The sequence below is a fragment of the Stigmatopora nigra genome, chromosome 3 (assembly GCF_051989575.1).
Source record: "Stigmatopora nigra isolate UIUO_SnigA chromosome 3, RoL_Snig_1.1, whole genome shotgun sequence".
NCBI lineage: Eukaryota > Metazoa > Chordata > Actinopteri > Syngnathiformes > Syngnathidae > Stigmatopora > Stigmatopora nigra.
The window spans coordinates 5,551,661-5,563,899 of NC_135510.1; the positions used below are offsets into that span (position 1 = coordinate 5,551,661).

Sequence of the window (12,239 nt, forward strand, 5' to 3'; positions counted from 1 at the left end):
GTGCCGACTTTTTCTTTTAGAATTAAATTAAAATGAAGAGTATAGATGTATATTAAATTTCCTTATGTCCCCCCCTTTTAAATAAATAATTGTAATTTTTTAATCCATTTTTTCCTGTGTTTTTAGTTAAAAAATGATCTTGAAAAATCTAAAAATATATAAAAAAGCTAAAATAAAACATTGTTTTAGATCTATAAAAAACTAAATATTCAGGGCTTTTAATCCAGTTCTTTTAATCCATTTATTAAAAGAAATTGAAATAAAAATGGTCCGGCCCACATGAAACTGAGTTGACGTTAATGCGGCCTGCGAACCAACCCGAGTCCTACAACCCTTGACTTAAATGAACAAAAAAATGGCATTTAAGCAATCATTTCATTGGAGGAGCATTTCAATTCACACCAGTTAGTTTCCCGTTACCACAGCAACCCTGATACGAAAATTATCTTTGCCTCTGGAAGGGAAATATATCGAAATTGTGCTTTCTCACTGTTCACGTGTTAATTGCACACCATCTGCAGTGATCACACCTTAACATGCTAAAAGTTAAACTTACCTTAGGTCGCCTTCCTTCCTTCCTTGAGCGCGTGCGCCGAGCTTCACAGCTGAAACGACAAAAAAAATGACTTTAAGCGACATTAACCCACATAAAAACCATGCGTTCAAACTTTTCATGGAGTGACATTTAATGATAATTACAGCGATTTCATGGTGTGAAACAGTGTTAGCACCTTCTATAAAAATGTGTTGACCCCAGGTGTGTTGCATATATTGGAAAAATAAAGTCTAACAATGATTTAATTGCGTGACATTGGATGGAACCGTGTGTTGCTGGGAGCATTTATGCTTCTGAAAAATGGCATTTAACTCATAATTTCTTTTCTTTGCTTTCTTTTGCCAATTTTAGATATAATATTTAGATTTTTTTATGAATGGATGAAAGGAACTGGATTAAAAGCCTTAAATATTAATTTAATATGTTTTTTTATAGATTTGAGGGTTTTTTCTTAGTAAGATAAAATCATTTATTTAATAATTGGTTTTCATTTCAAAAGGGAACCATTTTTTATTATGTTTCATATTAAAGTGGAAAACAGAAAATATTTTTATATATTTTTAGATTTTGCAAGGTGATTTTTGACCTAAAAACACACAAAAACAGATTAAAAAATGACAATTGTAGATTTAAAAAAAATCAGGAAATATAATATAAATCTATATCTATAATTCTCATGATTTACTTTCCCGGGCCTCACAAAATGATCCAGCGGGCCAGATTTGGCCCCCGGGCCGCCACTTTGACACCAGTGCTCTAGGCAGTTAAAGGGTCACGGTGACATTAGTATCAATGTATACAGTCAACTTTTCAAAATGGGGCATGTTAAGGGGGGGGCTTTCACCGTGTGGAGCTCACGGCATCAGAAAAAAATTGGAATATTCACCTTTGCGGAGCGCTAATAAAAATTTAGAGGCTGGCAGTTAATCGCTTAGGGCAGTAGACATTGACACACTGTACGCTACAAGCCGCAGGCTGATGAAGGACAAGGGAGTCACGCTTTCAAGGTGATTCGACCAAAGAAAAATGAAAAGGGCCTGGAAGGTGCGATCAATGATGCGAGGCAGCACACCGCCGAGCTCATTTGTTTTCCTAAGCATTGTGGGGGATTGGGGCATCATGTGACGAGGTTTCTAAATCACATTATCGCAGAGTCAGATAAGAGCAGCTGGATGCTGCCCACCAATAGGCCGCCTCCTCCTGACTGAGCTTGAATAAGCGCACACACGCTGTCATCCAGCCGGTGTCGTTTACTCGCAGGGAATAGATGAGATCACGTTTCTTACAGGCACTGACTGACTTTTTGGGTTGAACACGGCATTTCAACAGATGATGCTCATAAAAGATTTTTTTTTTTAAACTGCATGTTGAAATGCTTGGCAATTTTTCCAAAATAACAAGTGGATTTTATACAGGAATTTTGAATCTTCCCCAAATTGGTACATTTTGGAGTGTATGGTAATTAAATGAGACTTCAATGGTTGTTCAAAGCACAATGTAAAAACATAAAATCAATAAAATGTAAATGAACTCACTCAACCATTCATCTAATTCCTATTACAACCATGATTCTACAAAATATATATTTATACATTTTATAATTGTGATATTATGTAAATATAATTGCAACTTTTGGAATAAAATTCACAATTTAACAATAAAAATGAACTAAATTTAAAGTAGTGGTAGATGAAAAATACTTGTAACACCACCAGATAACGATTTAATATAGCTAAAACACAGTTTATTAAATTTACATTTATTCTAAAATTTAAAACCGCAAAATTTAAAATTCTCAATGTTAAAAGATAAGTGTAAAATAAGAAGTTCTAGAATATAACTTTAATCACTAATTATCCCCCAAAGACATTGTATTGAAAGAAAAATGTCTCAATGTAGTTGTAGTAGAACAGAAATAAAGTATAAAGATTGTCAGAATAAAGCTGTAAATGTCATTATGTTATGAGAAAAAAACAAAAACAAAAAACAGTAATATGAGATTAAAATAAGAAGTAAGAGCAGATATAACAGCAAACAATAATAGTAACAATAAGAATAGAAGCAAATGTGACAAGAACAAACTACCCTTTTTTACATTTAAAATGACAAATAATACAAATAACACCCACTCATTAAAATACCGACTTGATGAGAACCCTAAATCGACAGTGTATTAAGAATCAAAGGAGCATTAAAAAGGAATCCCAGGAAAGTGCAAAACACATTATTATTCCGAAACATTAATCCCGCTCACTTTTGCCTTCAGGAAAATCAATGTGAGCATTCCATACAAAAAAAAAGTGAGCTATAGAGAGAAAGAAAGCTTATCTTGAACAACTTCACAGACATTTTGAATTCCTGAGGGAGTTTGCTTCGTAAAACAAAAACATGCAGTTTAGGAAACAAGTAGGAGCAGCTAACTAAAAAACTAACAATCAGTTGCAGCCCAATTACAATGAAATACATACACTACTGGAAGATGTGGGAAAAATGGTGTTCCCCTGAGGTAGAGTTGGCAGGGGTTAATGCAAGGAAGCCCGAATGCGCCGCTTGGGAATGAATTCATTACGACGGCCATTCTGGAGAGAGCCCAGACAACTTGGTGCCCCTTTTTGCAAACAAATTAATTGGAAAAAGGAACCCCACTGGTACGGTGTGAAGGGAGAATGGCGTCTGGATCAAGGTGGGGCTCGGCATCCTGGCACCGTGGAAATATTCACTTGGAAATATGAAAGCAATTCATCACTGACTGGCTTTGAATCCATTTGAATTTAAAAAGGAGGTTTTTCGGACCGTTTTGGAATGGGTAAAAGATGAGTAAAGTAAGAATATGGGTAAAAATCCAAAAGGCACTTTGAAGCATAGACTGTATTACACTTTTAAACATAAACAGAACCGCAATTAGTTTTATTTGCTAAACATAGTAGCATTAGCTCAGTTTTATCTTGTGATGAGCAGCATATTGCTCGATTAAATTGTAAACAATGTGAGGGCTTTATCGTCATGTGATCAAATCCAAACAATACGTCCACCAATAAATGACATCCATTCAAAACCTTTTAGCAAATGAGATATTTTTCCCCCAATACAAACTGCTCCATTCGACAAAAAAATGAAATCCAAATATCCTGACCCAAGTATTTTCGCAAGCCCATCTAAAACACCTATGCTAATTCTTCTTAGTCTGCATTCAACATCTAAAGCACCAGTGGTGTCCTACTCCCAAACCCCCTCAAACCTATTCATCTAATCCAGAAGACCCCCATCCAACTAAACCCTTATCTTCTTCCCAACCCTAAATCTCAACCATTAGTCCACCATTTTGCCCTTTTACGGAGAATCGAGGACATGTGCAGTGCAGCTGTTTCTAGGCTTCACATATTACACTCTTACACACATTTACTATCCACGTAACGGCATCAGCAACAGAGGTTATGGGGTCAGCAGCCTTGGTGTCCAGGCACACCATTTAATCTGCTCTGGTCCGAGACAATCTGTAGAAATCAAACACCAACACAAGCAGAATGTACTCACTAAAATAGGCACAGATGCCAACACACGCATGCAAAGCAAATTCACACTTGTGTCTCTTCTATACAAGGCAACCCACCATTTGACACTCTCCGGGGACATCAGAGATTCTCACTGATTAGTGCAGCCCTTACAGGGAAACTGTGGGTACATGTGTACGTGTATGTTCATGGTTACTAATTCAATTAAAGGCACTCAATTGGAACTATACTAATTTCCGTGAATGGGGAAAAAACACTCGGCGAAGATGACGGTGAGCAACTTTAATCATATTTGGTTATACCAATTCATATTCCTTTGATTTGTGTCTTTTTAGCGACCACCAATTCAGCTTGTCCCCCGCCTGGTGCTCAAAGTCATCTGGGATAGACTCCAGCACCCTCTGTGACCCTTGTGAGGATATGTATCATTTTACAAACACTAGCGTAAAAAACATTGAAACTATAATGTTAAGAACCAGCACAAAACGTGCCACTAATATTTTGTTTTACCATTTTTATGGTTCCCTCAGAGTCCTAAAAGTCTGTTGTCTTTACAAAATAGGCACAGTGGGATTTTATCTTAATTTGTAAACACATTGCAGCAGTTTGCTGAACTGTAAAACGATGAAATACCCACAAAAAAGGCTAAAATGCACAAGAAATCCAAAAGGAAATTTTCAAAAAGAAGCTTTCCAACCTCAAAGGAATTCTTTATATTAACAAATAATGTTAGCTTTCCAAGAATCCCGTTCTGCAAGGCAATAACGATGTGTCACAATAATAAATGAAAGAAATGATAAATGAGAGGCATCACCACATGAGAAATGTAACGTGGGAAGCATAATAAATAACTTTTACAGATCAAAAAATATGCTGTTATGGATTGTTTCCCGAGAGCAACGGCAAGACAAATCAAGCAGTCACTCAACTGGATGCAACAGAAATATTTTATTTACATGAACCCTTTACTTGTTTGTACTTTTTCAAACAACATTAATCTGTGAAAAAGATTGTTTTCCCCTGAAATGTTCCATCAACAGAAGATATAAAGCAAATGGAGAAAAAATACCAAAGTGAAGAGACTTAAAATGAATCACGGGAAGAGACTTAAACTACAAAAGAGGCCAATACAATTTAAGATATTTCTTTTTCTTATTCTGGATCACTGCACAACAGAACATTCTGGATTAAAGCCACCTCAAAGAAGTTGAAGACAAGAGAACCACAGAGTCTTCCTTGTTGTGGTTCCAGCACACGCTCACTTCTGAACCCTCCATTCAAGCTCGTAAAGAAGCGTATACAGAGAGATCGTTTCACACGACCGAGCCCGCAGATTAACGCTGACCAGGCCTTGCCTCATGAACTGCCCACCTAATCTTCTGCATCTCAGCAGTACGGGAAATGCGAGTCCTCTAATCCTCCAGACAGCTGCGATTTAGCGGACAGTCAGCTAGCAGCCGCCACAAAATTCCAATTTGGTGGCCAGCCACGCATTGACACACATCTCAATTAGGATAAACGCTTTTATCAATTTCCATTTAACAGCAGATGCAGCAGCGTAGGTTTTTCCAAAATGGATGCATGCCTTTCTGGGTGCAGTATTCAAGAGTGGTGAAGTTACACAACTGAATTACCCGTTTTGATTGGTAATTTTAGTATATTTGAGCATAAAAACCTTCTTGGACTTATAAGACTGCAAAAACAGTCCAACTAAGTGTTGCATTTAAGAAAATACAATAAAAATATTGATTTTAAAACTACCTTGAAAGTTTTGGAATAGCCAACAATCACATTCAAGGCATAAGACAAGTTTAAATGGATTTAACTGGTTTTAAACTCTTACAATGGCTAAATTTCTAACACAATTTAGAAAACGGTCATTGTACTCGCATCAAAATCCAATTTGTGGGAAGAACAGGGCAAAGCCAATGACCAGTTTGCCCTACTTGATGCAACCTGGAGTGTTTTTCTCAAGTAGCCACTTAAAAGAAAGAATACTAAGAGTCTCGAACTCTTACGAGTGCTTAGTTAGTTCATTGTGATCAAACGATACAAGGGCCCCATTCTTTACCCATGAAAACATGATGATTCAACACAATGGCGAATATCTTCCGTTGAGAAAGACCCACTCCAGTTGTGTCCGTGACTCAAGAGACAGTAGAAAAATGACCGAAACAACCTAAGTGTTGCACCGCCTTCAGGCGACCGCCATCCCTAGTGCTGCTGAACAATCCAACTCTCACAAAGCCTCAGGGCCGCCAACCTGGCAACTCGATGAAAGGGCTGGCCTTTGCCATTGTACGGAGGTGCCCCTGGTTCACCTTGTGCACATTAAATGCTTGATTTTGTTTCATACTGAACATATCATATGGTCAGAAACAGGGGAAATAAGGACCTGGTTCAGTTTAAGCATTGGATTAGGAAATGAGTGAGGTTTAGGTCTAAAGAAATCCGTTGGACAATATGGAATATGAGCCCATGGATTAGACAAGAGATGTCAGGAAGGAGTTCTAAAGACGGACAATGTTGTTTAGGTGTAGCAGCATCTGTATGTCTATTGAAAGACTGTCACCTAATACACTAAAGAAAGGCCTTGATGTAACCCAATGTCAGCGCTTTGAGGAAAAAAGATTATCCGATGAATGTGAGCATTTAAACAAAAAAAATGATAATGTATATTTGATTTCTTATCAGAAACGAAAAATTCGGAGCATTTTTCAACATGAATGCGACTCACGTTTCTACTCTAAAAAAATATAAAGTCAGCAGTTCATGGAGTTGTTTGATGATCATTTGAACCGTTTTAACCTTACAAAAGACGCGTCTATTTAATTCCTTTTTCTTTCCACTTAAAATTTGATCTGTGTTGATTCCTTTTTTTGCAAGCAGCGTTTTTTTTTGTTGCTGTTTTTTTCTGTTATTACAGAACAGATTTTTCTTTGGGCTCACTATCATCCTGTCATTCACTCCATTGGGATTTGCACAGACTGCCCTGTAAATGAAAGCTTTCCCCCACCCGGATACAATATCATGTCATGGAGGTTATTCAAAATGACACACTAAAGAGTAAACATTCCATCCATCAAAGCAAAAGCCTGCCGTTCATTTTCCAGACGTTTATGTGCAGATTCACAAACACCCACGGTTCCTTTTTCCTCCCGCCGGCTGGCTCGAAGACAAGGTGTCAACATGCTTGCAAGCCACGCGACAGAGTAGAGATGGGTTTGACAAGTGGGGGCCACACTTGAGTGACAGGGGAAAAAAAGACTGGTGAGATAAAGAGGGAAGAGAAAGCTAGTGAGAGAAAGAGCAGGCTTCTGTTCCTGCTCGGTCAGCAAATTAGAAAACCAGCACCAGAGGGACATGAGGAGAGCATGGTAAGGAATAGAGGAAATACTGCAATCTATGCAGTTTGGCCACTTACTGTGGGAGTAAAACTTTTTGGAAGGATAACAGAAGTGTACCTGATCCATAGGTACATCAGGAAAATTATCTGCATGGTATTTCTAATAGTTGTGGGACGCAAGACCTCCTCCAGATGTACTACCTAAATTGTAATATTTGCGTACGTTAGCGTAAAGTCGTACCTCTACATACGAAATTAATTGGTTCAAGACTTTTTTTAACATGAAAATTTCGTAAGTAGGTGTACTTTATATGTAAATTATCTAATTTTTTCCAGTCCTCAGACAACTACTAACTACCCGTTCTACCAGGGCTGAAAGCCATCCACTTTGTATTACATTTTACTTTTACTTTGTGCCCTATGGGAAGGGGTGGACGGGGTTGTATGTGCCAGGTTGGATTTGTAGTTTTTACTTGCTTAATACAGAGTATTCAAAATAAAATAACAGATAAGGCAATACATTTACTTTTTGGGGGATTTCGTAACTTGGTTCTTTTTCGTATCATGATTCCATGGACTACAATATATTTACTGTATTTCTCGGATTATAGAGCACAACAGAATCCATCAATGGACAAGTTTATTTTCATTCAGGCCTATCTGGTCAAAGGGTGCACTTTATAGTCTGAAAAACAAAGTATTTAGTATGCAGTTTTTTTTAACTATGGATGGTGGTGTGTGCAAAATTTGAAGGGTGATCTTTTAACCTCCTGATTGCCATGCGGACAGGTAAACACTTGCAGAATGCAAAGAATTCATCAATACATTGAATTCTTCAAGTAAATTGAATCAAAAGCACATGGTTTCAATATTCATTGAACATTTTAGCATTATAAAAATGCTACCTTGATTTAAAAGTATTATTTTAGGTATAGACATTAACCAATTGAAATAAAAAATGAACAAGTCAACTTTTAATTTTGTTCAGTGAATATCAGAGACATTTCAACACAAAGTAGGAATGGACTGTTTCCAAAATTACCAATAATGATTTAAAAAAAACTGTTATAGGAGTTGTTCTCAAGCTTAAAACACACAAATCAAGCAATAGAACGCATGTGTGGGTTTGTTACCATGAGAGCATCCAAATGTTTCTCATCTCATTGCTGGCATCTCAGGGCGAAGGAGCACACTTCCAAAACTTGATATATTTATAACTTTAAGCTTTGGACATCCATTCCACATTCCACACTTGGAAAACCACTTTCCACCTTACTTTACAGCTATAACAAGTCACTTCTTAAAACCCAATAGTGGCAGCTTGGAAAAAAAAGGGAACAAGTTGTCATGAAGCACAATCAGAAAAATCCTACTCCCCATCTGCCATTGGTAGCTGCCATTTAAATCCTGGTTTCCAATAAAATCTCTGCACAAACAGCGCCAAAAGGAGTAACATTTCGAACCTGGCATTTTGCAAGGCAAGCTAGTAATCTATATGCAGCCAATATTAGCCGTATCAAAATACTCTATTTAAATTGCAGTAATGGTGAATTTCAAGACATATGTTGATTGTTGGTGGCTAAGTAGGATTCCCACCCACACCCTCCTCCTTTCCTCTTCTCTTCAAGTGATTTCCCTGAGGGTGAGCACTGCACTGGGGAGATAAGTAACCCAACTGTGGAAAAGCATGGCATTCTAACCCCCCATGAGGCCATGTATGTGAGGAGAGGAATGTGACAATGCAGCATTTGTCTTCATGCCAGCTGGAGAACAAGCTGCACACAGGCATGTACATATCAAACTTTCGGGTTCAAAAGGAGATACTGTTCTAATTTTTAACAGGGTTTTTAAAGACATCAGGATCATCCTAATTCAATTTCGGGGAAATAAATAGCACATAAGTGGGGCAAATTAAATCCCTTTGAGCTCTAGTTTTACAGGAGAACAACACAAGTTCCTGGAATACCAACAGTTCATTGGGTGTGCAGCCAATGACGTGATTCAACTGCACCCATTGTGGTGTCCGCAGAGCAAATAGGAACAAAGTCAGTCATACTCAGAAGCGCCGTCGGTACTGACTTCCAACGCCTTGGCACATGAAAACTGTACTTTTAACCTACCAAAGTTCTTCGGTCAATCCAATTCATCCTAAACACGCCCAGGGCTTGACTCATGCAAAATAAACATCTGCATCATAGTAAGCATGACGGAATTATGAATCATCTGTGGTCATCATAATTGTGTGGAATTTATCGGTAAATGATCATGCTTTTAGGCTGCTTAGGAAAACCAGAGCGTACTACCAGGAGAGGCGCTACACAAATTAAATGTTGAATAAGGCACCAAGTTGTTACAGCCAGGCACTCTTGCCATTAAGATGCTCAGTACATAAAACTAATATGATGAATAATTGATTAAAAGGGTGTTCATTTTCCCTAGAGTCATTAGTGCCATCACAAAGGAACCCAATTTACTTGAAGGGGTCTAAGACATGACCTGCTAAGATTTCGTCAAAGTCAAGCTACAGTATAAGCTAAAATTTTATTATTTGCCAACAAACAAAACTACACAGATTACTTTTTACAATAGAAAACAAATTCTCCATCTAACTATTCTTATGACACTGATCCTCTTTTGGGTCTCAGACTAGACTGGTGTGAATAAACCAGGACCATTGGGTACCACGTGTATCATTTTCTGCTTTGGTCCAGACCACAAAACCAAAATGACATTACATATAAACACATCTCAAGCTCTAAACATCATTACAGCTGGCAGGATGCAGCAGGTGGATGGCCTTTTTCCAAAACGTCTGTCTGATCTCTACGTACAGGACCACCCAAATGGAATCCATTAGGTGAATCCTAATATGACCACGAGGTGCATTAGAAAACCTAGCCCCTGTAGCATGTCAGACAAATGGAAAGCTATCTCCATCCCCCTTGATGAGCAACAAAGCATTCCCAGAAACTCTCCAAAGTACCAGGAAAGGAATGTTTACAGCGCTACACTATGAATGCTCCTTCTTCTTCTTGTTCTTCTTGTTCTTCTTCTTCCTGACCTCAACTACTACTCGGAGGCTTGGCAGCACTCCCATGAACTTGACCTGAACTAATAAACGCAGAATTGTTTTCCTTATATAGCTCGGATCAAGAGACAGCATTGCAAGTCTTAGAGAACCCATTTGAGACAGAATAGTTCTGGCCAAGTACCAAGTTGTGCTGCGGAATGAGAGAGAGGAGGCTGGGGGTCCTGACGGAACCATTGCGTCGCAGTCATACATTAACGGCCACTTATCCGGGGCTATTTCTAGTACCGGCCGTCAGCGGAGGTTTGGAGATGCCGAGTAAAAATGGAGGCTGAGCAACGCGGATATAAAACCTTGTCTTGATATCAAATCTCTCTGACATAGATAAATGGTTTGTAGGACAGACTATATCGAACATCTTACTCAATCAAAAAGGGGAATATGCACTTCTGCTATTGTGTCAATGTATATTTTCCCAAAGAGAATTTTGCCATAGCCAAAAAAATGCAAAATAAGTCAAGCTTATGAAAATATAGTGTTGAGAATTTGCATAGGGTCATGTTACTTCCTGACAAACTACCTTTAAGACATATCTCATGGCCATGCCAAGTGTTAAGTAAATGAACCGCTTTGAAACTGCTATCCTTTGGCATGTCCATGACAATATGTGAGAATTCATTGTCCAGATCATCGGTGCACTATGCTCCCTCCAGGAAGGAAAAGATAGCATTTGAGGGATGTGATTCTTTTATTCCCTAAATTGGCTCAATAACTTGGAACAAGGCAAAGATCAAACAATTATGGCAGAACTAAATATATCTCGCTATATTTTACTCCACCCAGCAATTGGTTTAGCATTTAGGCTATTTCCACAACAGTTGAATCCAGAGAAAACACCTTCAGGTTGTATTCTGGAACAAAATATTCACAGGAAAAAAATCAAAATCCAACCAGGGTCACAAAAAAGTCCGTAGTCAAATTTGGACTGAAAATCGCGACAACCCCACCATGTTGTAAAACGATCTTCCACTAATTGATCATATACATAAAAATAACATTCAGGGATTTTAATCCAGTTCTTTTAATCCATTTATTCAAAAAAAATCTTAATATTATATCTAATATGGTCCGTCCCACGTGAAACCAAGTTGACGTTAAAGCGACCCTAAACCAACCCAAGTCTGACACCCTTTAGGTAGACAGTATTGTGACATGGTGCATCAAATGTGCTTCTTATAGATTACTTTAACCAAATGAAAGAAAATTCAAGCTCTCCGTACTCTTAAATTTGGTGTTACATCATCATGTGCAACCAATAAGCTTCCTGTTACCATAACAACCACTCCAGCCTTACAAAAATGTTAGCACGTGTAGAACGCAACCCCAAAACACACAGTTCCACCCCCAAGTAAATGACCCAATAAAGTTGTTCTTTGTTGTCATTTGACCTGAGCTTCCTTCTTCTCTGATGCTTGGTTTTGAAAGAAAATAGGCAAGATGTGCTGTCAAAATAAGCCGGGTCCTCACATGGCAGCAGTAGGGTGCTTTTTTTTTTTTTTTTTTAAGAGGAATGTTGCGATTTGACTCTCATGTTTAAGGTTACACAGGCTGTGGCTCGGTCGCAACAAAGTGTGAAATTCTGTCTTATCGACTTGAACCAGGTTAGCACATTAGTTACGGAGTCTAACATTTTTGACACAGAAAGCCATAAACAATTCCTATTTTAAAATTGTATTCATTCATAGCCATACTCAGAATTAAAGAGTAAAAATGTGTCTGGCATTTACTGGTTACATT

The 12,239-nt window shown here is 38.0% G+C and overlaps 1 protein-coding gene across 2 annotated transcripts in view; it reads right to left on the reverse strand.

Annotated features, from left to right (window-relative positions):
- The window catches only part of LOC144194154 (talin-2), a 58,163-nt gene that overhangs the window by 44,160 nt on the left and 1,764 nt on the right, over positions 1-12,239 (reverse strand). For both annotated transcript variants that reach the window (XM_077713010.1, XM_077713009.1), the window contains exon 2: positions 557-605. The gene's annotated coding sequence lies outside the window, so the exon portion shown is untranslated. The remainder of the gene's footprint in view (positions 1-556; positions 606-12,239) is intronic.